The sequence below is a fragment of the Salmo salar genome, unplaced genomic scaffold (assembly GCF_905237065.1).
Source record: "Salmo salar unplaced genomic scaffold, Ssal_v3.1, whole genome shotgun sequence".
Lineage (NCBI taxonomy): Eukaryota > Metazoa > Chordata > Actinopteri > Salmoniformes > Salmonidae > Salmo > Salmo salar.
In genome coordinates this window covers 121,319-145,124 of record NW_025548607.1, presented here as the reverse complement: position 1 = coordinate 145,124, position 23,806 = coordinate 121,319, and positions in this window count along the sequence as shown.

The following is a 23,806-nucleotide window of genomic DNA, read 5'->3' as shown; positions in this document are numbered from 1 at the left end:
CACCAAAACCATAAAACCAGCTAAAATGATGCACTAACCTTTTACAATCTCCATCAGATGACACTCATAGGACATTATGTTAGACAATGCATGCATTTTTAGTCCTATCAAGTTCATATTTATATCCAAAAACAGCGTTTTACTATGGCGTTGATGTTCCCGGAAATCGTTTCCCTTCAATAACTGGCAGTCAAGTCAGCACCACAAATTAAATAATTAAAATTAGAAAACATTGGTAAAATATTATATTGTCATTTAAAGAATTATAGATTTACATCTCTTGAACGCAATCGACTTGCCAGATTTAAAAATAACCTTACTGGGAAATCACACTTTGCAATAATCTGAGCACTGCGCCCAGAAAAATACGCTTTGCGATACAGACAAACGGCCATGTTGGAGAGATCTAAAATCGAAAATACTATGTAAATAATCCATTACCTTTGATTCTCTTCATCAGATGTCACTTCCAGGTATCCCAGGTCCATAACGAATGTAGTTTTGTTCAAAAAAGCTCATCATTTATGTCCAAAAAGCTCCGTGTTGTTAGCACATGATCTAAGCCCGCCGGACTTCACTTCATGAACGAGGGAAAAAAATATATTTACGTTCGTTCAAACATGTCAAACGTTGTATAGCATAAATCATTAGTGCCTTTTTAACCAGAACATGAATAATATTCAAGGTGGACGAATGCATTCTCTTTTAAAACGTTTTGGAACGAGGGTACCCAACATGACCTCGCGCGCCAGAGTCTAATCGGCCATCACCGTTCCAAGGCTCTTGTTCGGTCAGATCTCATAGTAGAAGATTCAAAACACTTTGTAAAGGCTGGTGACATCTAGTGGAAGCAATAGGAAGTGCCAAAACATTAATCAGCCCCTGTGTGTTTCAATGGCATTGGCTTAAAGGTAATTCAACACATCAGGTATCCACTTCCTGTCAGAAAATGTCTCAGGGTTTTGCCTGCCAAATGAGTTCTGTTATACTCACAGACACCATTCAAACAGTTTTAGAAACTTTAGGGTGTTTTCTATCCATATATAATAAGTATATGCATATTCTAGTTACTGGGTAGGATTAGTAACCAGATTAAATCGGGTACGTTTTTTTATCCAGCCGTGAAAATACTGCCCCCTAGCCCCAAAAGGTTAACCTTCGTTTTTTGACCACAATAAGTAAACATCTACCAACTTTTAACTGATATGTCCTAGTTTGACCTAAAACTGTTGTTTAATGGTGATAACTCTTCTTCTGCAGCTCCAACTGAGACTCAGGGGAGGTGACAGCAGAGAGCAGACTATAGTCAAAGTGGGTGTTGTAGTTTTATTTTAAGAAGCCATCTTAATTTGTAGTCCATGCGTTTGGTAACCCTGCCTTATTGAAATAGTATTTTCAATGGTAGATAGACACATTAAAAACAGAAGATAAAAAGCAACAATACATAATGTGAAATCCTAATGTGTGATGATTTTTCATTCAAATTAACAGATTATTAATAATCTCTCTCTCTCACACTCAGTCACTCACTCACTTCAGTACCTACACAGCCAGAAGACCTATACAAATGTAGCTGGTATGACGACAGTGTTGATATTTTTAAGTTACTTAATTTTGAAATCATTTAATACCAGTGATATTTTTTCCAACTTTTGTATGTAACCTTTTAATAATAATAACAACAGTGATTTAGAAAATATTTTAAAGCTCAGGGAATAATGGTTAAATATCTCTTGTTATTGTAACGGTTGTTGCAAGGAGAGGACCAAGGTGCAGCGTGGTAGGTGTTCATCATGTTTATTAGTTCTGAACACTGAATCAAAAACAAAGTGGAACAAAGCACAACAACTCTGTCAGGTGAAAAACACAATAAAGAAAACAACTACCCACAAAAACCCTGTGGGAAAAGGCTACCTAAGTATGGCTCCCAATCAGAGACAACAATAGACAGCTGTCCCTGATTGAGAACCATACCCAGCCAAAACAAAGAAATACACAAAACATAGAAAAAGGGACATAGAATGCCCCCCCCCCCCAGTCACACCCTGGCCTAACCAAAATAGAGAATAAAACCCTCTCTATGGCCAGGGCGTGACAGTTATAGTTTTAGTTTGTAATAGTAGTTGTGAAAGTTTATTGTATTTCATTTGTAGGTGTATTGATATGTGTTAATGAGGCTAAATAAATATTGATTCAGTTTAATTGATTTAATTTCATAATTTCTTTGTCTTCCTTTAACTTCTCTAGGGTAGGGGGCAGTATTTTGACATCCAGATGAAAGGCATGCCAGTAGTAAACTGCCTGCTACTCAGACTCAGAAGGGAGGATATGCATATAATAGTGGATTTGGATAGAAAACAGTTTGAAGTTTCTAAAACTGTTTGAATGATGTCTGTGAGTATAACAGAACTCATATGGCAGGCAAAAACATGAGAAAAATCCAAACAGGAAGTGTGGAAATCTGAGGTTTGTAGTTTTTCAAGTGATTGCCAATACAGTATACAGTGACTTAGGGTTCATTTTGCACTTCCTACGGTTTCCACTAAATGTCAACAGTCTTTAGAACGTTGTTTCATGCTTCTACTGTGAATGGGGAGGGAATAAGAGCTCCTGGAAGTAGATGAGTGAAAAAATGACATGAGCTCAGAGGCGCGCACTCACGTGAGAGTTAGCTGTGTTCCTTTTCTTTTTTGAAGCCATTGGAATTGTCCGGTTGGAATATTACTGAAGATTTATGATTAAAACATCCTAAATATTGATACTATACATCGTTTGACATGTTTCTACGAACGTAAATATACGTTTTTGGGGCTTTTCGTCGTGACATTTTGCGCGCGCTTCCTGCATTTGGAGTAGTGGACTAAACACGTGAAAAAAAGGAGATATTTGAACATAAATGATGGACTTTATCGAACAATACAAACATTTATTGTGGAACTGGGATCCCTGGGAGTGCATTCTGATGAAGATCATCAAAGGTAAGTGAATATTTCTAATGTAATTTTTGTCATTTCTGTTGACTCCAAAATGGCGGGTATCTGTATGGCTTGTTTTGATATCTGAGTACTGTACTCAGATTATTGCAAAATTTGCTATCGCCGTAAAGCTTTTTTGAAATCTAAGAGAGCGGTTCCATTAACATCTTACATCTAGACGTTCCGCTAGCGGAACACCTGCTCCAATATCCAATGATAGGCGTGGCGCGAATTACAAATTCCTCAAAAATACAAAAACTTCCATTTTTCAAATATATGACTATTTCACAGCATTTTAAAGACAAGACTCTCCTTTATCTAACCACACTGTCCGATTTCAAAAAGGCTTTACAGCGAAAGCAAAACATTAGATTATGTCAGCAGAGTACCCAGCCAGAAATAATCAGACACCCATTTTTCAAGCTAGCATATAATGTCACAAAAACCCAGAAGACAGCTAAATGCAGCACTAACCTTTGATGATCTTCATCAGATGACACACCTAGGACATTATGTTATACAATACATGCATGTTTTGTTCAATCAAGTTCATATTTATATCAAAAAACAGCTTTTTACATTAGCATGTGACGTTCAGAACTAGCATACCCCCCGCAAACTTCCGGGGAATTTACTAACAATTTACTAAATTATTCACGATAAACGTTCACAAAAAGCATAACAATTATTTTAAGAATTATAGATACAGAACTCCTCTATGCACTCGATATGTCCGATTTTAAAATAGCTTTTTGGTGAAAGCACATTTTGCAATATTCTAAGTACATAGCCCAGGCATCACGGGCTCGCTATTTAGACACCCGGCAAGTTTAGCACTCACCATAATCATATTTACTATTATAAAAGTTTCATTACCTTTTGTTGTCTTTGTCAGAATACACACCCAGGACTGCTACTTCAATAACAAATGTTGGTTTGGTCCAAAATAATCCATCGTTATATCCGAATAGCGGCGTTTTGTTTGTGCGTTCCAGACACTATCCGAAATAGTAAAGAAGTGTCACGCGCATGGCGCAATTCGTGACAATAAAATTCTAAGTATTCCATTACCGTACTTCGAAGCATGTCAACCGCTGTTTAAAATCAATTTTTACGACATTTTTCTCGTAAAAAGCGATAATATTCCGACAGGGAATCTCCTTTTCGGCAAACAGAGGAAAAAAATCCCAAAGGCGGGGCGGTCGGGGTCACGCGCATAAGCTAGTGTACCTTGATCGGCCACTTGAGAAAGGCGATAATGTGTTTCAGCCTGGGGCTGGAATGACGACATTCTGTTTTTTTCCCGGGCTCTGAGCGCCTATGGACGACGTGGGAAGTGTCACGTTAGAGCAGAGATCCTTAGTAAATGATAGAGATGGAAAAGAAGTTCAACAAATGGTCAGACAGGCCACTTCCTGTAAAGGAATCTCTCAGGTTTTGACCTGCCATTTGAGTTCTGTTATACTCACAGACACCATTCAAACAGTTTTAGAAAATTTAGGGTGTTTTCTATCCATATGTAATAAGTATATGCATATTCTAGTTACTGGGTAGGAGTGGTAACCAGATTAAATCGGGTATGTTTTTTATCCAGCCGTGTCAATGCTGCCCCCTAGCCCTAACAGGTTAACCCCTCCCCTACAGAGCAGCAGCAATAGCTGAGTAAACCACAGGAATCCCACACTGACTTCCTGTTGTTGTTTTCATGGTGCTGTCATTCAGCCTGAGGAAGAGAGTCCAAACGTTGTTATTACAAGTTCATTTGTCATATATATCTCTCCCCTTCACACATATTGACCAGAGTGTGGATGTTAACTGATTGGCCACTGTTCATTGATAAACACAGAGATCATACATCAGATGGGATAAAAACAAATGTTTAACACTGGGTATGTAGCACATCCTCCAATGCATCTTGGGTATTGAAGTTTAGTATTATCACGACCATAGTTTAGTGTTCCAAATAAAATGGTCCATCATGAAAAATAACACTATCACTACTCATTAATTAAAAGTCAGTTTTAAAACTCGCTAGTTGAATGCTATATATTCATGAATGCTAATTGAATGAAAGCCATGCTATATATATATATATATATATATATATATATATATATATATATATATATATATATATATATATATATATATATATATATATATATATATGAGAAAATATACCACAGGTACGATGCAAAACAACTTATTTACTGTTCTAATTATGTTGGTAACCTGTTTATAACAGCAATATGGCACCTTGGGGGGTTGTGTTATGTGGCCAATATATCAAAGCTAATGGCTGTATCCAGGAATTCTGTGTTAAAGGTCTAAAGGTCTACTTTAGGTCTAACATTAGGCCTACTGCCTGACTACAGGTATAAAGGTCTACTTTAGGTCTAACATTAGACCTACTTCCTGACTACAGGTATGACGGTCTACTTTAGGTCTAACATTAGGACTACTTCCTTACTAAGGATATAAAGGTCTACTTTAGGTCTAACATTAGATCTACTTCCTGACTACAGGTATGACGGTCTACTTTAGGTCTAACATTAGGACTACTTCCTGCCTACAGATATAAAGGTCTACTTTAGGTCTAACATTAGGGCTACTGCCTGATTACAGTTATAAAGGATTACAGGTCTATTAGCCTATTTTAAGCCTCTGTATAAGTGTATTTTCTGGTTTAATGGTTAACTCAGTCATCAAAATGTGTGTTTGTTTCTTCGTAATGTCTACAGGTCTCTTAAGGTGTTGCTATCTAAGGTGAACACCTCAAAGAAGCTGAATAATTTCCATTGACGTCACGTTATTGTGAAACCTGTTTACGTCGATGCTAGACCCTCCCCTTCATGTCACACAAAAAGGTTTTCAGGGAAAAGGACCACAGGCTGAAAACGTTCCACTCGATCGAACCAATCGCTGCTCGTATGTCCTTTCATGGTAAAGTACATCTAGTCATGAACACAGAAATACGCAGCAAAGACCTTTTTACTCAAAGACCCAGCTACTCTCTGACAGTCACCATCAGACCATCAGACCACCAGATGGACAGGCTGTGTGTCACTCTGATTGCATTCTTATGTGAGTAACTTTTTTACTTGGTCTTATAGCTGGATGAAAGCTGATTTCTTGATGTGGTTTTATGGTTGACCAGATTTCTTATCTTATTATTGTGATATTGTGATGACTGTGGTAAAGACATTATGTTTATATTTTCATGTGGAGAAGTTTATGATGTGAAACTGACATTCTGTGAATCATCCTAACACTGTTCCTCTGCTACCTGTAGGTGCTGTTTCCTCCAGTCAGTTCATCCTAACACTGTTCCTCTGCTACCTGTAGGTGCTGTTTCCTCCAGTCAGTTCATCCTAACACTGTTCCTCTGCTACCTGTAGGTGCTGTTTCCTCCAGTCAGGATGGGATCTCTGCAGCAGAGGTGGAGATGAGAGTCAGACCAGGAGACAACATCACTCTCTACTGTGACTGTAACATAACTTCTGGAATATACATTATGTGGTATAGGAACTGTTCTCACAAGTACCAGCCTCCTCTTGTTATTTTAACTACGTTTTTAAGTTCCATCTCTCTCCCTGGATTTAATGTGTTATGGAACCCCTCTAACAACTCCTATGATCTACTGATTGAGAACATCACTGAATCTGACCTGGGACTCTACTACTGTGGGACTGTGGAGTACAAGGTGGAAGAAGGAAAACGAATGAAATATAAAGAGTTGTTCCACTATGGAAACATCACCACTCGGATTTCACTTGGTAAGAACAGTTATTATTCTGTCTTTATCTTCCTGCTGTATCTTTGGTATTGGTTTCCTTGAATGAGAGTTACGCCAAAGTAAATGTAACTTATTTTGTATCAACCCTCTGAGACTAATCTAAACTCATAAAATGTCCCTTCAAACTGATGTTTAACCAACCAAGAGTCATGACTAACAATAGATTATTGAGAAGGTCTTGATTGTTTCTAAGAGTGTAGTTCTGTTTCTGTTTAATGTTTTGTCCAGAAACCAGTCCTCCTGAGTCCTCTTCCTCCTCCCCTCCTCCTGTAGACTGTGGGCGAAAAAAGATTCTCAATGAATTTCTTAATGTTTTCTTGTGTTTATGTCCAGAAACCAGTCCTCCTGCCAGTCTATTGCCAGAAACCAGTCCTCCTGACTGTCTATTGCCAGAAATCAGTCCTCCTGAGCCATCCTCCTCCTCCCCTCCTCCTGTAGACTGTGGTCTGTGTTGGATGTTGCTGTTCAGTCTGTGTCCTGTATCTGCTCTCCTCTACTCCGCCTGTGTTTACTCCTTTTACAGAACAACAGGTACACCGACTCTCTCAGTCAGGATTGACTTTTTCACTCATTCATGTTTTAAGTCTGGGTACTCCTAATCAATCTTACCTATTATTTAAATAATTACCTACGTTTTAAACCTTTGTTTTTTTTTAAAGCATTTAGACCGCAATATTTAAACATCTACGAACTTTAAACTGAACTATCCTAGTTTGACCTCAACTTGGTGTTTTAATGGTGTTAACTCTTCCTCTGCAGCTCCAACTGAGACTCAGGTTCCTCTGAACAAGACCACCACCAGGGGAATTGACAGCAGAGAGCAGACTACTGTCAAAGTGGGTATTGTAGTTTTATTTTGGGAAGCCATCTTAATTTGAAGTCCATGTGTTTGGTAACCCAGCATTATTGAAATTGTATTTTAAATGGCAGATATAGTCATAAAAAACAGAAGGTAAAAAGCAACAATACATAATGTATAATCCTAATGTATGATGATAAATGATTAATATTAACAGATTATTATTATCTCTCGTGCTCATACTTCAGTACATACACATCTATCAATACCAGCAGAGTGTGAGACCTATACCATCCATCAATACCAGCAGAGTGTGACCAATACCATCCATCAATACCAGCAGAGTGAGACCTATACCATCCATCAATACCAGCAGAGTGTGACCAATACCATCCATCAATACCAGCAGAGTGAGACCTATACCAGCCATCAATACCAGCAGAGTGAGACCAATACCATCCATCAATACCAGCAGAGTGTGAGACCTATACCATCCATCAATACCAGCAGAGTGAGACCTATACCATCCATCAATACCAGCAGTGTGAGTCCTATACCATCCATCAATACCAGCAGAGTGTGAGACCTATACCATCCATCAATACCAGCAGAGTGTGAGACCTATACCATCCATCAATACCAGCAGAGTGTGAGACCTATACCAATGTAGCTGGGAGGAAATTATTTTTAAGAGTTACTTATTTTTTTTTTTACCTTTTCATACAAGTGATTTATTTGTACACTTTTGGCTGTAACCTTTTAATAATAATAACAATAGTGATTTAGAAAATGTGGTTAAGATCAGGGAATAATGGTTAAATAGCTGTTGTTACAGTCTTAGTTTGTAATTCTAGGTGTTAAAGTTCATTGTTTTCCATTTGTAAGTGTATTGATATGTGTTAATGTAGCTGAATAAATATTGATTCAGTTTAATTACATTTTATTTAGTTATTTATTTGTCTCCCCTTAACTTCTCTTAGAGCGCGAGGTCATTATATTTGGTTTGACAAACGCTCCAGCAAACCAATCAGAGCTATTTGAGGGTGTGGCTTAGATGTGAAGGGTTGAGACTTTGGTGAAGAAGGTGTGGCTTAGAAATAAAGAGGGTGTGGCTTTAGAGGATGACAGAGATGCATGTAAAGAGCATGGAGGTTAAGGGGTGTGATTTATATGTTAAGAGGTGTGATTTATATATTAAGGGGTGTGATTTATATGTTAAGGGGTGTGATTTATATGTTAAGGGGTGTGATTTATATGTTAAGGGGTGTGATTTATATGTTAAGAGGTGTGATTTAAATGTTAAGGGGTGTGGTTTATATGTTAAGGTGTTATTTAAATGTTAAGGGGTGTGGTTTATATGTTAAGGGGGGGAATTTATATGTTAAGAGGTGTGATTTGAATGTTACGGTGTGTGATTTATATGTTAATGTGTGTGGTTTATATGTTAAAGTGTGATTTAAATGTTAAGGGGTGTGGTTTATATGTTAAGGTGTGATTTAAATGTTAAGGGGGGTGGTTTATATGTTAAGGGGTGTAATTTATATGTTAAGAGGTGTGATTTAAATGTTAAGATGTGTGGTTTTAGTGGAATACAGAGTTGTTGAGTAGAACCAGAGTAGTTTCTATGGTTTCATAAACATGAAGCCCAGGGCTCTTTAACCCTGTTCCTGGAAAACTACCATCCTGTAGGTTTTCACTCCAACCCTAATCTAGCACAATAATATTTAGCTCGTTGATGAACTGATTCGGGTTAGTTACAACTGGGGTTGGATATCCCTGACCCTGTATATGGTTGAACATTTTAAGTTTTAAATGAAGCTCCGTGAAGCTTTCAGTGAAAGCACATTATCAATAGAGTTACATAGTGAAACCAGGTTAATTATACTACATTATCAATGGAGTTACATAGTGAAATCAGGTGAATTATACCACATCATTAGAGTAACATAGTGAAATCAGGTTAATTATACCACATTATCAATAGAGTTACATAATGTAATCAGGTTAATTATACTACATTATCGATAGAGTTACATAGTAACATCAGGTTCATTGTATCACATTATCGATAGAGTTACATAGTAACATCAGGTTCATTGTATCACATTATCAATGGAGTTACATAGTGAAATCAGGTTAATTATACCACATTATCAATAGAGTTACATAGTGAAATCAGGTTAATTATACCACATTATCAACAGAGTTACATAGTGAAATCAGGTTAATTATACCACAAAACAGTAGTCTCTGAAAAAGCATGATTTAATTCCAGAAGATAACCATTACATGTATTTTCACCAAATACTAATCATACATGAAAAGTAGATAATTTCATCTGAATGAAGAGCAGATACAACAGAAAGTGCATGTTCAATCTATTAAAAGTAGAAAATAAATGTAAAAACTTTGAATGTAACCAAATTAAAGCCTTTTGGTGACACTTCCTTAGTGGTTGGCATTTTCTGATCAATATCTGCATTTTTCCCAGATCAGATTACCACAGTAGAACAGTCCCAGATCAGATCATCACAGTAGTACAGTCCCATGTCAGATTACCAGAGTAGTACAGTCCCAGGTCAGATTACCACAGTAGTGGAGTCCCAGGTCAGATTACTACAGTAGTACAGTCCCAGTTTTAGATTACTATAGTAGTACAGTCCCAGGTTAGATTACCACAATAAAAAAGTCCAAGGTCAGATTACCACAGTAACACAGTCCCAGGTCAGATAACCACAGTAGTACAGTCCCGGGTCAGATTACCACAGTAGAACAGTCACAGGTCAGATTACCACAGTACTAGTGTCCCAGGTCAGATTACCACAGTTGTAGAGTCCCAGGTCAGATTACCACAGTAGGACAGTCACCAGTCTGGTTTCCAAAGTACTACAGTCCGAGGTGAGATTACCACAGTAGTAGAGTCCCAGTTCAGGATACCACAGTAGTTCAGTCCCAGGTCAGATTACTACAGTAGTACAGTCCCAAGTTAGATTACAACAGTAGTAAAGTCCCAGGGCAGATTACTACAGTATTAGAGTCCCAGGACAGATTACCAGAGTAGTACGGTCCCAGGTAATATTACCACAGTAACACAGTCCCAGGTCAGATTACTACAGTATTAGAGTCTCAGGTCAGATTACCACAATTGTACAGTCCCAGGTCAGATTACCACAGTAGTGGAGTCCCAGGTTCAGATAACCACAGAAGTAGAGTCCCAGGTCAGATTACCACAGTAGTAGAGTCCCAGGTCAGATTACCACAGTAGTAGAGTCCCAGATCAGATTACTACAGTATTAGAGTATAAAGTCAGATTACCACAGTAGAACAGGGCCAGGTCAGATTACCACAGTAGTACAGTTACAGTTCAGATTAACACAGTAGTACAGTCCCAGGTCAGATTACCACAGTAACACAGTCCCAGGTCAGATAACCACAGTAGTACAGTCCCGGGTCAGATTACCACAGTACTAGAGTCCCAGGTCAGATTACCACAGTTGTAGAGTCCCAGGTCAGATTACCACAGTAGGACAGTCACCAGTCTGGTTTCCAAAGTACTACAGTCCCAGGTGAGATTACCACAGTAGTAGAGTCCCAGATCAGATTACTACAGTATTGAAGTATAAAGTCAGATTACCACAGTAGAACAGGGCCAGGTCAGATTACCACAGTAGTACAGTTACAGTTCAGATTAACACAGTAGTAAAGTCCCAGGTCAGATTACCACAGTAGTAGAGTCCCAGGTCACATTACCACAGTATTAGAGTCCCCAGGTCAGATTACCACAGAAGTGCAGGCCCAGGTCAGATTACAACAGTAGTAGAGTCCCCAGGTCAGATTACCACAGTAGTACAGTCCCAGGTCAGATTACCAAAGTAGTAGAGTCCCAGGTCAGATTACCACAGAAGTAGAGTCCCAAGTAAGATTTCCGCAGTAGCAGAGTACCAGTTCAGATTACAACAGTATTAGAGTCCCCAGGTCAGATAACCACAGAAATGCAGGCCAAGGTCAGATTACCACAGTAGTAGAGTCCCAGGTCAGATTACCACAGAAGAAGAGTCCCAGTTCAGATTACCACAGTAGTAGAGTCCCAGTTCAGATTAACACAGTAGTAGAGCCCCAGGTCAGATTACCACAGTAGTAGAGTCCCAGGTCAGATTACCACAGTAGTACAGTCCCAAGTGAAATTACCACAGTAGTACAGTCCCAGGTCAGATTACTACAGTATTAGAGTCTCAGGTCAGATTACCACAATTGTACAGTTCCAGGTCGGATTACCACAGTAGTGGAGTCCCAGGTTCAGATAACCACAGAAGTAGAGTCCCAGGTCAGATTACCACAGTAGTAGAGTCCCAGGTCAGATTACCACAGTAGTAGAGTCCCAGATCAGATTACTACAGTATTAGAGTATAAAGTCAGATTACCACAGTAGAACAGGCCCAGGTCAGATTAACACAGTAGTACAGTTACAGTTCAGATTAACACAGTAGTACAGTCCCAGGTCAGATTACCACAGTAGTAGAGTCCCAGGTCAGATTACCACAGTATTAGAGTCCCAAGGTCAGATAACCAAAGAAGTGCAGGCCAAGGTCAGATTAACACAGTAGTAGAGTCCCAGGTCAGATAACCACTGAAGTAGAGTCCCAGGTCAGATTACCACAGTAGTAGAGTCCCAGTTCAGATTAACGCAGTAGTAGAGACCCAGGTCAGATTACCACAGTAGTGGAGTCCCAGGTCAGATAACCACAGAAGTAGAGTCCCGAGTTAGATTACCACAGTAGTAGAGTCACAGGTCAGATTACCACAGTAGTAGAGTCCCAGGTCAGATTACCACAGTAGTAGAGTCCCAGGTCAGATTACCACAGTCGTACAGTCCGCGGTCAGATTACCACAGTAGTACAGTCCCAGGTCAGATTACCACAGCAGTAGAGGCCCAGGTCAGATTACCACAACAGTAGAGTCCCAACTCAGATTACCACAGTTGTTGGAGGTTCCCTGGGGAGATTACCAAAGTAGTACAGTCCCAGGTCAGATTACTACCGTATTAGAATCCCAGGTCTGATTACCACATTAATACAGTCCCAGGTCAGATTACCACTTTAGTAGAGTCCCAGGTCACATTACTACAGTAGTGGAGTCCCAGGTCAGATTACCACAGATGTAGAGTCCCAGGTCAGATTAACACAGTAGTAGAGTCTCAGGTCAGAATACCACAGTAGTACAGTCCCAGGTTAGATTACCACAGTAGTACAGTCCCAGGTCAGATTACTACAGTGTTAGAGTCCCAGGTCAGATTACCACAGTAGTAGAGTCCCAGGTGAGATTACCACAGTAGCATAGCCCCAGGTCAAATTACCATAGTAGTAGTCCCAGGTCAGATTACCACAGTAGTACAGTCCCAGGTCAGATTACCACAGTAGTACAGTCACAGTTCAGATTAAAACAGTAGTACAGTCCCAGGTCGGATAACCATAGAAGTAGAGTCCCAGGTCAGATTACCACAGTAGAACAGGCCCAGGTCAGATTACCACAGTAGTACAGTCACAGTTCAGATTAAAACAGTAGTACAGTCCCAGGTCAGATAACCACAGAAGTAGAGTCCCAGGTCAGATTACCACAGTAGTAGAGTACCAGTTCAGATTACCACAGTAGTAGGGTCCCAGGTCAGATTACCACAGAAGTACAGTCCAAGGTCAGATTAACACAGTAGAACAGGCCCAGGTCAGATTACCACAGTAGTACAGTCCCAGGTCAGATTACCAAAGTAGTAGAGTCCCAGGTCAGATTACCACAGAAGTAGAGTCCCAAGTAAGATTTCCGCAGTAGTAGAGTACCAGTTCAGATTACAACAGTATTAGAGTCACCAGGTCAGATAACCACAGAAGTTCAGGCCAAGGTCAGATTACCACAGTATTACAGTCCCAGGTCAGATTACCACAGAAGAAGAGTCCCAGTTCAGATTACCACAGTAGTAGAGTCCCAGTTCAGATTAACACAGTAGTAGAGCCCCAGGTCAGATTACCACAGTAGTAGAGTCCCAGGTCAGATTACCACAGTAGTACAGTCACAAGTTAAATTACCACAGTAGTACAGTCCCAGGTCAGATTACTACAGTATTAGAGTCTCAGGTCAGATTACCACAATTGTACAGTCCCAGGTCAGATTACCACAGTAGTGGAGTCCCAGGTTCAGATAACCACAGAAGTAGAGTCCCAGGTCAGATTACCACAGTAGTAGAGTCCCAGGTCAGATTACCACAGTAGTAGAGTCCCAGATCAGATTACTACAGTATTAGAGTATAAGGTCAGATTACCACAGTAGAACAGGCCCAGGTCAGATTAACCCTAGTAGTACAGTTACAGTTCAGATTAACACAGTAGTACAGTCCCAGGTCAGATTACCACAGTAGTAGAGTACCAGTTCAGATTACCACAGTAGTAGGGTCCCAGGTCAGATTACCAAAGAAGTACAGTCCAAGTTCAGATTACCACAGTAGAACAGGCCCAGGTCAGATTACCACAGTAGTACAGTCCCAGGTCAGATTACCAAAGTAGTAGAGTCCCAGGTCAGATTACCACAGAAGTAGAGTCCCAAGTAAGATTTCCGCAGTAGTAGAGTACCAGTTCAGATTACAACAGTATTAGAGTCCCCAGGTCAGATAACCACAGAAATGCAGGCCATTGTCAGATTACCACAGTAGTAGAGTCCCAGGTCAGATTACCACAGAAGAAGAGTCCCAGTTCAGATTACCACAGTAGTAGAGTCCCAGTTCAGATTAACACAGTAGTAGAGCCCCAGGTCAGATTACCACAGTAGTAGAGTCCCAGGTCAGATTACCACAGTAGTACAGTCCCAAGTTAAATTACCACAGTAGTACAGTCCCAGGTCAGATTACTACAGTATTAGAGTCTCAGGTCAGATTACCACAATTGTACAGTTCCAGGTCGGATTACCACAGTAGTGGAGTCCCAGGTTCAGATAACCACAGAAGTAGAGTCCCAGGTCAGATTACCACAGTAGTAGAGTCCCAGGTCAGATTACCACAGTAGTAGAGTCCCAAATCAGATTACTACAGTATTAGAGTATAAAGTCAGATTACCACAGTAGAACAGGCCCAGGTCAGATTAACACAGTAGTACAGTTACAGTTCAGATTAACACAGTAGTACAGTCCCAGGTCAGATTACCACAGTAGTAGAGTCCCAGGTCAGATTACCACAGTTTTAGAGTCCCAAGGTCAGATAACCAAAGAAGTGCAGGCCAAGGTCAGATTAACACAGTAGTAGAGTCCCAGTTCAGATTAACGCAGTAGTAGAGACCCAGGTCAGATTACCACAGTAGTGGAGTCCCAGGTCAGATAACCACAGAAGTAGAGTCCCGAGTTAGATTACCACAGTAGTAGAGTCACAGGTCAGATTACCACAGTAGTAGAGTCCCAGGTCAGATTACCACAGTAGTAGAGTCCCAGGTCAGATTACCACAGTAGTAGAGTCCCAGATCAGATTACCACAGTAGTAGAGTCCCAGGTCAGATTACCAAAGTAGTACAGTCCCAAATTAGAATACCACAGTAGTTCAGTCCCAGGTCAGATAACCACAGTAGAACAGGCCCAGATCAGATTACCACAGTAGTACAGTCACAGTTCAGATTAACACAGTAGTACAGTCCCAGGTCAGACTATCAAAGTAGTAGAGTCCCAGGTCAGATTACCACAGAAGTAGAGTCCCAGGTCAGATTACCACAGTCTTGGAGTCCTAGTCAGATTAACACAGTATTAGATTTCCCAGGTCAGATTACCACAGTAGTGGAGTCCCAGGTCAGATTACCACAGTAGTAAAGTCCCAGGTCAGATTACCACAGTAGTAAGTCCCGGGTCAGATTATCACAGTAGTAAAGTCCTAGGTCAGATAAACACAGCAGTAGAGTCACAGGTCAGATTATCATTTTAGTTTATTCCCAGGTCAGATTACCACAGTAGTAAAGTCCCAGGTCAGATTTCCACAGTTTTAGAGTCCCAGGTCTGATTACCACAGTAGTACAGTCCCAGTTCAGATTACCAGAGTAGTACAGTCCCGGGTCATATTACTACAGTGTTAGAATCCCAGGTCTGATTACCACAGTAATACAGTCCCAGGTCAGATTACCACTTTAGTAGAGTCCCAGGTCACATTACGACGGTAGTAGTGTCCCTGTTCCGATTACCACAGTAGTATATTCCCAGGTCAGATTACCACAGTAGTAGAGTCTCAGGTCAGAATACCACAGTAGTACAGTCCCAGTTTAGATTACCACAGTAGTACAGTCCCAGGTCAGATTACTACAGTGTTAGAGTCCCAGGTCAGATTACCACAGTAGTAGAGTCCCAGGTGAGATTACCACAGTAGCATAGCCCCAGGTCAAATTACCATAGTAGTAGTCCCAGGTCAGATTACCACAGTAGTACAGTCACAGTTCAGATTAAAACAGTAGTACAGTCCCAGGTCGGATAACCACAGAAGTAGAGTCCCAGGTCAGATTACCACAGTAGAACAGGCCCAGGTCAGATTACCACAGTAGTAGAGTACCAGTTCAGATTACCACAGTAGTAGGGTCCCAGGTCAGATTACCACAGAAGTACAGTCCAAGTTCAGATTACCACAGTAGAACAGGCCCAGGTCAGATTACCACAGTAGTACAGTCCCAGGTCAGATTACCAAAGTAGTAGAGTCCCAGGTCAGATTACCACAGAAGTAGAGTCCCAAGTAAGATTTCCGCAGTAGTAGAGTACCAGTTCAGATTACAACAGTATTAGAGTCCCCAGGTCAGATAACCACAGAAATGCAGGCCAAGGTCAGATTACCACAGTAGTAGAGTCCCAGGTCAGATTACCACAGAAGAAGAGTCCCAGTTCAGATTAACACAGTAGTAGAGCCCCAGGTCAGATTACCACAGTAGTAGAGTCCCAGGTCAGATTACCACAGTAGTACAGTCCCAAGTTAAATTACCACAGTAGTACAGTCCCAGGTCAGATTACTACAGTATTAGAGTCTCAGGTCAGATTACCACAATTGTACAGTTCCAGGTCGGATTACCACAGTAGTGGAGTCCCAGGTTCAGATAACCACAGAAGTAGAGTCCCAGGTCAGATTACCACAGAAGTAGAGTCCCAGGTCAGATTACCACAGTAGTAGAGTCCCAGATCAGATTACTACAGTATTAGAGTATAAAGTCAGATTACCACAGTAGAACAGGCCCAGGTCAGATTAACACAGTAGTACAGTTACAGTTCAGATTAACACAGTAGTACAGTCCCAGGTCAGATTACCACAGTATTAGAGTCCCAAGGTCAGATAACCAAAGAAGTGCAGGCCAAGGTCAGATTACCACAGTAGTAGAGTCCCAGGTCAGATAACCACTGAAGTAGAGTCCCAGGTCAGATTACCACAGTAGTAGAGTCCCAGTTCAGATTAACGCAGTAGTAGAGACCCAGGTCAGATTACCACAGTAGTAGAGTCCCAGGTCAGATTGCCACAGTAGTACAGTCCCGAGTTAGATTACCACAGTAGTACAGTCCCAGGTCAGATTACTACAGTATTAGAGTCCCAGGTCAGATTACCAAAGTAGTACAGTCCCAGGTCAGATTACCACAGTAGTGGAGTCCCAGGTCAGATAACCACAGAAGTAAAGTCCCAGGTCAGATTACCACAGTAGTAGAGTCCCAGGTCAGATTACCACAGTAGTAGAGTCCCAGATCAGATTACCACAGTAGTAGAGTTCGAGGTCAGATTACCAAAGTAGTACAGTCCCAAATTAGAATACCACAGTAGTTCAGTCCCAGGTCAGATAACCACAGTAGAACAGGCCCAGGTCAGATTACCACAGTAGTACAGTCACAGTTCAGATTAACACAGTAGTACAGTCCCAGGTCAGACTATCAAAGTAGTAGAGTCCCAGGTCAGATTAACACAGAAGTAGAGTCCCAGGTCAGATTACCACAGTCTTGGAGTCCTAGTCAGATTAACACAGTATTAGAGTTCCCAGGTCAGATTACCACAGTAGTGGAGTCCCAGGTCAGATTACCACAGTAGTAAAGTCCCAGGTCAGATTACCACAGTAGTACAGTCCCGGGTCAGATTATCACAGTAGTAAAGTCCTAGGTCAGATAAACACAGCAGTAGAGTCACAGGTCAGATTATCATTTTAGTTTATTCCCAGGTCAGATTACCACAGTAGTAAAGTCCCAGGTCAGATTTCCACAGTTTTAGAGTCCCAGGTCCGATTACCACAGTAGTACAGTCCCAGTTCAGATTACCAGAGTAGTACAGTCCCGGGTCAGATTACTACAGTGTTAGAATCCCAGGTTTGATTACCACAGTAATACAGTCCCAGGTCAGATTACCACTTTAGTAGAGTCCCAGGTCACATTACGACGGTAGTAGTGTCCCTGTTCCGATTACCACAGTAGTATATTCCCAGGTCAGAATACCACAGTAGTACAGTCCCAGGTTAGATTACCACAGTAGTACAGTCCCAGGTCAGATTACTACAGTGTTAGAGTCCCAGGTCAGATTACCACATTAGTAGAGTCCCAGGTGAGATTACCACAGTAGCATAGCCCCAGGTCAAATTACCATAGTAGTAGTCCCAGGTCAGATTACCACAGTAGTACAGTCACAGTTCAGATTACCACAGTAGTACAGTCACAGTTCAGATTAAAACAGTAGTACAGTCCCAGGTCAGATAACCACAGAAGTAGAGTCCCAGGTCAGATTACCACAGTAGAACAGGCCCAGGTCAGATTACCACAGTAGTACAGTCACAGTTCAGATTAAAACAGTAGTACAGTCCCAGGTCAGAAAACCACTGAAGTAGAGTCCCAGGTCAGATTACCACAGTAGTAGAGTACCAGTTCAGATTACCACAGTAGTAGGGTCCCAGGTCAGATTACCACAGAAGTACAGTCCAAGGTCAGATTACCACAGTAGAACAGGCCCAGGTCAGATTACCACAGTAGTACAGCCCCAGGTCAGATTACCAAAGTAGAAGAGTCCCAGGTCAGATTACCACAGAAGTAGAGTCCCAAGTAAGATTTCCGCAGTAGTAGAGTACCAGTTCAGATTACAACAGTATTAGAGTCCCCAGGTCAGATAACCACAGAAGTTCAGGCCAAGGTCAGATTACCACAGTAGTACAGTCCCAGGTCAGATTACCACAGAAGAAGAGTCCCAGTTCAGATTACCACAGTAGTAGAGTCCCAGTTCAGATTAACACAGTAGTAGAGCCCCAGGTCAGATTACCACAGTAGTAGAGTCCCAGGTCAGATTACCACAGTAGTACAGTCCCAAGTTAAATTACCACAGTAGTACAGTCCCAGGTCAGATTACTACAGTATTAGAGTCTCAGGTCAGATTACCACAATTGTACAGTCCCAGGTCAGATTACCACAGTAGTGGAGTCCCAGGTTCAGATAACCACAGAAGTAGAGTCCCAGGTCAGATTACCACAGTAGTAGAGTCCCAGGTCAGATTACCACAGTAGTAGAGTCCCAGATCAGATTACTTCAGTATTAGAGTATAAGGTCAGATTACCACAGTAGAACAGGCCCAGGTCAGATTAACACAGTAGTACAGTTACAGTTCAGATTAACACAGTAGTACAGTCCCAGGTCAGATTACCACAGTAGTAGAGTACCAGTTCAGATTACCACAGTAGTAGGGTCCCAGGTCAGATTACCACAGAAGTACAGTCCAAGGTCAGATTACCACAGTAGAACAGGCCCAGGTCAGATTACCACAGTAGTACAGTCCCAGGTCAGATTACCAAAGTAGTAGAGTCCCAGGTCAGATTACCACAGAAGTAGAGTCCCAAGTAAGATTTCCGCAGTAGTAGAGTACCAGTTCAGATTACAACAGTATTAGAGTCCCCAGGTCAGATAACCACAGAAATGCAGGCCAAGGTCAGATTACCACAGTAGTAGAGTCCCAGGTCAGATTACCACAGAAGAAGAGTCCCAGTTCAGATTACCACAGAAGAAGAGTCCCAGTTCAGATTACCACAGTAGTAGAGTCCCAGTTCAGATTAACACAGTAGTAGAGCCCCAGGTCAGATTACCACAGTAGTAGAGTCCCAGGTCAGATTACCACAGTAGTACAGTCCCAAATTAAATTACCACAGTAGTACAGTCCCAGGTCAGATTACTACAGTATTAGAGTCTCAGGTCAGATTACCACAATTGTACAGTTCCAGGTCGGATTACCACAGTAGTGGAGTCCCAGGTTCAGATAACCACAGAAGTAGAGTCCCAGGTCAGATTACCACAGTAGTAGAGTCCCAGGTCAGATTACCACAGTAGTAGAGTCCCAGATCAGATTACTACAGTATTAGAGTATAAAGTCAGATTACCACAGTAGAACAGGCCCAGGTCAGATTAACACAGTAGTACAGTTACAGTTCAGATTAACACAGTAGTACAGTCCCAGGTCAGACTATCAAAGTAGTAGAGTCCCAGGTCAGATTACCACAGATGTAGAGTCCCAGGTCAGATTAACACAGTAGTAGAGTCTCAGGTCAGAATACCACAGTAGTACAGTCCCAGGTTAGATTACCACAGTAGTACAGTCCCAGGTCAGATTACTACAGTGTTAGAGTCCCAGGTCAGATTACCACAGTAGTAGAGTCCCAGGTGAGATTACCACGGTAGCATAGCCCCAGGTCAAATTACCATAGTAGTAGTCCCAGGTCAGATTACCACAGTAGTACAGTCCCAGGTCAGATTACCACAGCAGTCGAGTCCCAGGTCAGATTACCACAGCAGTAGAGTCCCAGGTCAGATTGTCATTGTAGTAGATTCCCACGTCAGATTTCCACAGTAGTACAGTACCAGGTCAGTTTAACACAGTATTAGAGTCCCAGGTCAAATTACCACAGTAGTACACTCACAGGACAGATTACCACAGTAGTAGAGTCCCAGATCAGTTAACCACAGTGGTAGAGTCCCAGGTCAGATTACCACAGTAGTAGGGTCCCAGGTCAGATTACCATAGTAGTAGAGTCCCAGGTCAGATTACCACAGCAGTAGAGTCCCAAATCAGATTACTACAGTTGTTGGAAATTCCCTGGGCAGATTACCACAGTAGTACAGTCCGAGGTCAGATTACCACAGTCGTACAGTCCGCGGTCAGATTACCACAGTAGTACAGTCCCAGGTCAGATTACCACAGCAGTAGAGGCCCAGGTCAGATTACCACAACAGTAGAGTCCCAACTCAGATTACCACAGTTGTTGGAGGTTCCCTGGGGAGATTACCAAAGTAGTACAGTCCCAGGTCAGATTACTACCGTATTAGAATCCCAGGTCTGATTACCACATTAATACAGTCCCAGGTCAGATTACCACTTTAGTAGAGTCCCAGGTCACATTACTACAGTAGTGGAGTCCCAGGTCAGATTACCACAGATGTAGAGTCCCAGGTCAGATTAACACAGTAGTAGAGTCTCAGGTCAGAATACCACAGTAGTACAGTCCCAGGTTAGATTACCACAGTAGTACAGTCCCAGGTCAGATTACTACAGTGTTAGAGTCCCAGGTCAGATTACCACAGTAGTAGAGTCCCAGGTGAGATTACCACGGTAGCATAGCCCCAGGTCAAATTACCATAGTAGTAGTCCCAGGTCAGATTACCACAGTAGTACAGTCCCAGGTCAGATTACCACAGCAGTCGAGTCCCAGGTCAGATTACCACAGCAGTAGAGTCCCAGGTCAGATTGTCATTGTAGTAGATTCCCACGTCAGATTTCCACAGTAGTACAGTACCAGGTCAGTTTAACACAGTATTAGAGTCCCAGGTCAAATTACCACAGTAGTACACTCACAGGACAGATTACCACAGTAGTAGAGTCCCAGATCAGTTAACCACAGTGGTAGAGTCCCAGGTCAGATTACCACAGTAGTAGGGTCCCAGGTCAGATTACCATAGTAGTAGAGTCCCAGGTCAGATTACCACAGCAGTAGAGTCCCAAATCAGATTACTACAGTTGTTGGAAATTCCCTGGGCAGATTACCACAGTAGTACAGTCCGAGGTCAGATTACCACAGTCGTACAGTCCGCGGTCAGATTACCACAGTAGTACAGTCCCAGGTCAGATTACCACAGCAGTAGAGGCCCAGGTCAGATTACCACAACAGTAGAGTCCCAACTCAGATTACCACAGTTGTTGGAGGTTCCCTGGGGAGATTACCAAAGTAGTACAGTCCCAGGTCAGATTACTACCGTATTAGAATCCCAGGTCTGATTACCACATTAATACAGTCCCAGGTCAGATTACCACTTTAGTAGAGTCCCAGGTCACATTACTACAGTAGTGGAGTCCCAGGTCAGATTATTATCGTAGCAGATTCCCAGGTCAGATTACCACAGTAGTACAGTCCGAGGTCAGATTAACACAGTTGTACAGTTCCAGGTCATATTACTACAGTATTAAAATCCCATGTCAGATTACCACAGTATTACAGTCCCAGGTCAGATTACTACAGTAATACAGTCCAAGGGTCAGATTACCACAGTAGTAAAGTCCCAGGTCAGATAAGCACAGCAGTAGAGACCCAGGTCAGATTATAATTTCAGTCGATTCCCAGGTCAGATTACCACAGCAGTAGAGTCCCAGGTCAGATTACCACAGTAGTAGAGTCCCAGGTCAGATTACCACAGTAGTATAGTCTCAGGTCAGAATACCACAGTAGTAGAGTCACCTTTTCAGATTACCACAGTAGTAGTGTCCCAGGTCAGATTACCACAGTAATACAGTCCCAGGTTAGATTACCACAGTAGTACAGTCCCAGGTCAGATTACTACAGTGTTAGAGTCCCAGGTCAGATTACCACAGTAGTAGAGTCCCAGGTGAGATTACCACGGTAGCATAGCCCCAGGTCAAATTACCATAGTAGTAGTCCCAGGTCAGATTACCACAGTAGTACAGTCCCAGGTCAGATTACCACAGCAGTCGAGTCCCAGGTCAGATTACCACAGCAGTAGAGTCCCAGGTCAGATTGTCATTGTAGTAGATTCCCAGGTCAGATTTCCACAGTAGTACAGTACCAGGTCAGTTTAACACAGTATTAGAGTCCCAGGTCAAATTACCACAGTAGTACACTCACAGGACAGATTACCACAGTAGTAGAGTCCCAGATCAGTTAACCACAGTGGTAGAGTCCCAGGTCAGATTACCACAGTAGTAGGGTCCCAGGTCAGATTACCATAGTAGTAGAGTCCCAGGTCAGATTACCACAGCAGTAGAGTCCCAAATCAGATTACTACAGTTGTTGGAAATTCCCTGGGCAGATTACCACAGTAGTACAGTCCCAGATCAGTTAACCACAGTCGTACAGTCCGCGGTCAGATTACCACAGTAGTACAGTCCCAGGTCAGATTACCATAGTAGTAGAGTCCCAGGTCAGATTACCACAGCAGTAGAGTCCCAACTCAGATTACCACAGTTGTTGGAGGTTCCCTGGGGAGATTACCAAAGTAGTACAGTCCCAGGTCAGATTACTACCGTATTAGAATCCCAGGTCTGATTACCACATTAATACAGTCCCAGGTCAGATTACCACTTTAGTAGAGTCCCAGGTCACATTACTACAGTAGTGGAGTCCCAGGTCAGATTATTATCGTAGCAGATTCCCAGGTCAGATTACCACAGTAGTACAGTCCGAGGTCAGATTAACACAGTTGTACAGTTCCAGGTCATATTACTACAGTATTAAAATCCCATGTCAGATTACCAAAGTATTACAGTCCCAGGTCAGATTACTACAGTAATACAGTCCAAGGGTCAGATTACCACAGTAGTAAAGTCCCAGGTCAGATAAGCACAGCAGTAGAGTCCCAGGTCAGATTATAATTTCAGTCGATTCCCAGGTCAGATTACCACAGCAGTAGAGTCCCAGGTCAGATTACCACAGTAGTAGAGTCCCAGGTCAGATTACCACAGTAGTATAGTCTCAGGTCAGAATACCACAGTAGTAGAGTCACCTTTTCAGATTACCACAGTAGTAGTGTCCCAGGTCAGATTACCACAGTAATACAGTCCCAGGTTAGATTACCACAGTAGTACAGTCCCAGGTCAGATTACTACAGTGTTAGAGTCCCAGGTCAGATTACCACAGTAGTAGAGTCCCAGGTGAGATTACCACGGTAGCATAGCCCCAGGTCAAATTACCATAGTAGTAGTCCCAGGTCAGATTACCACAGTAGTACAGTCCC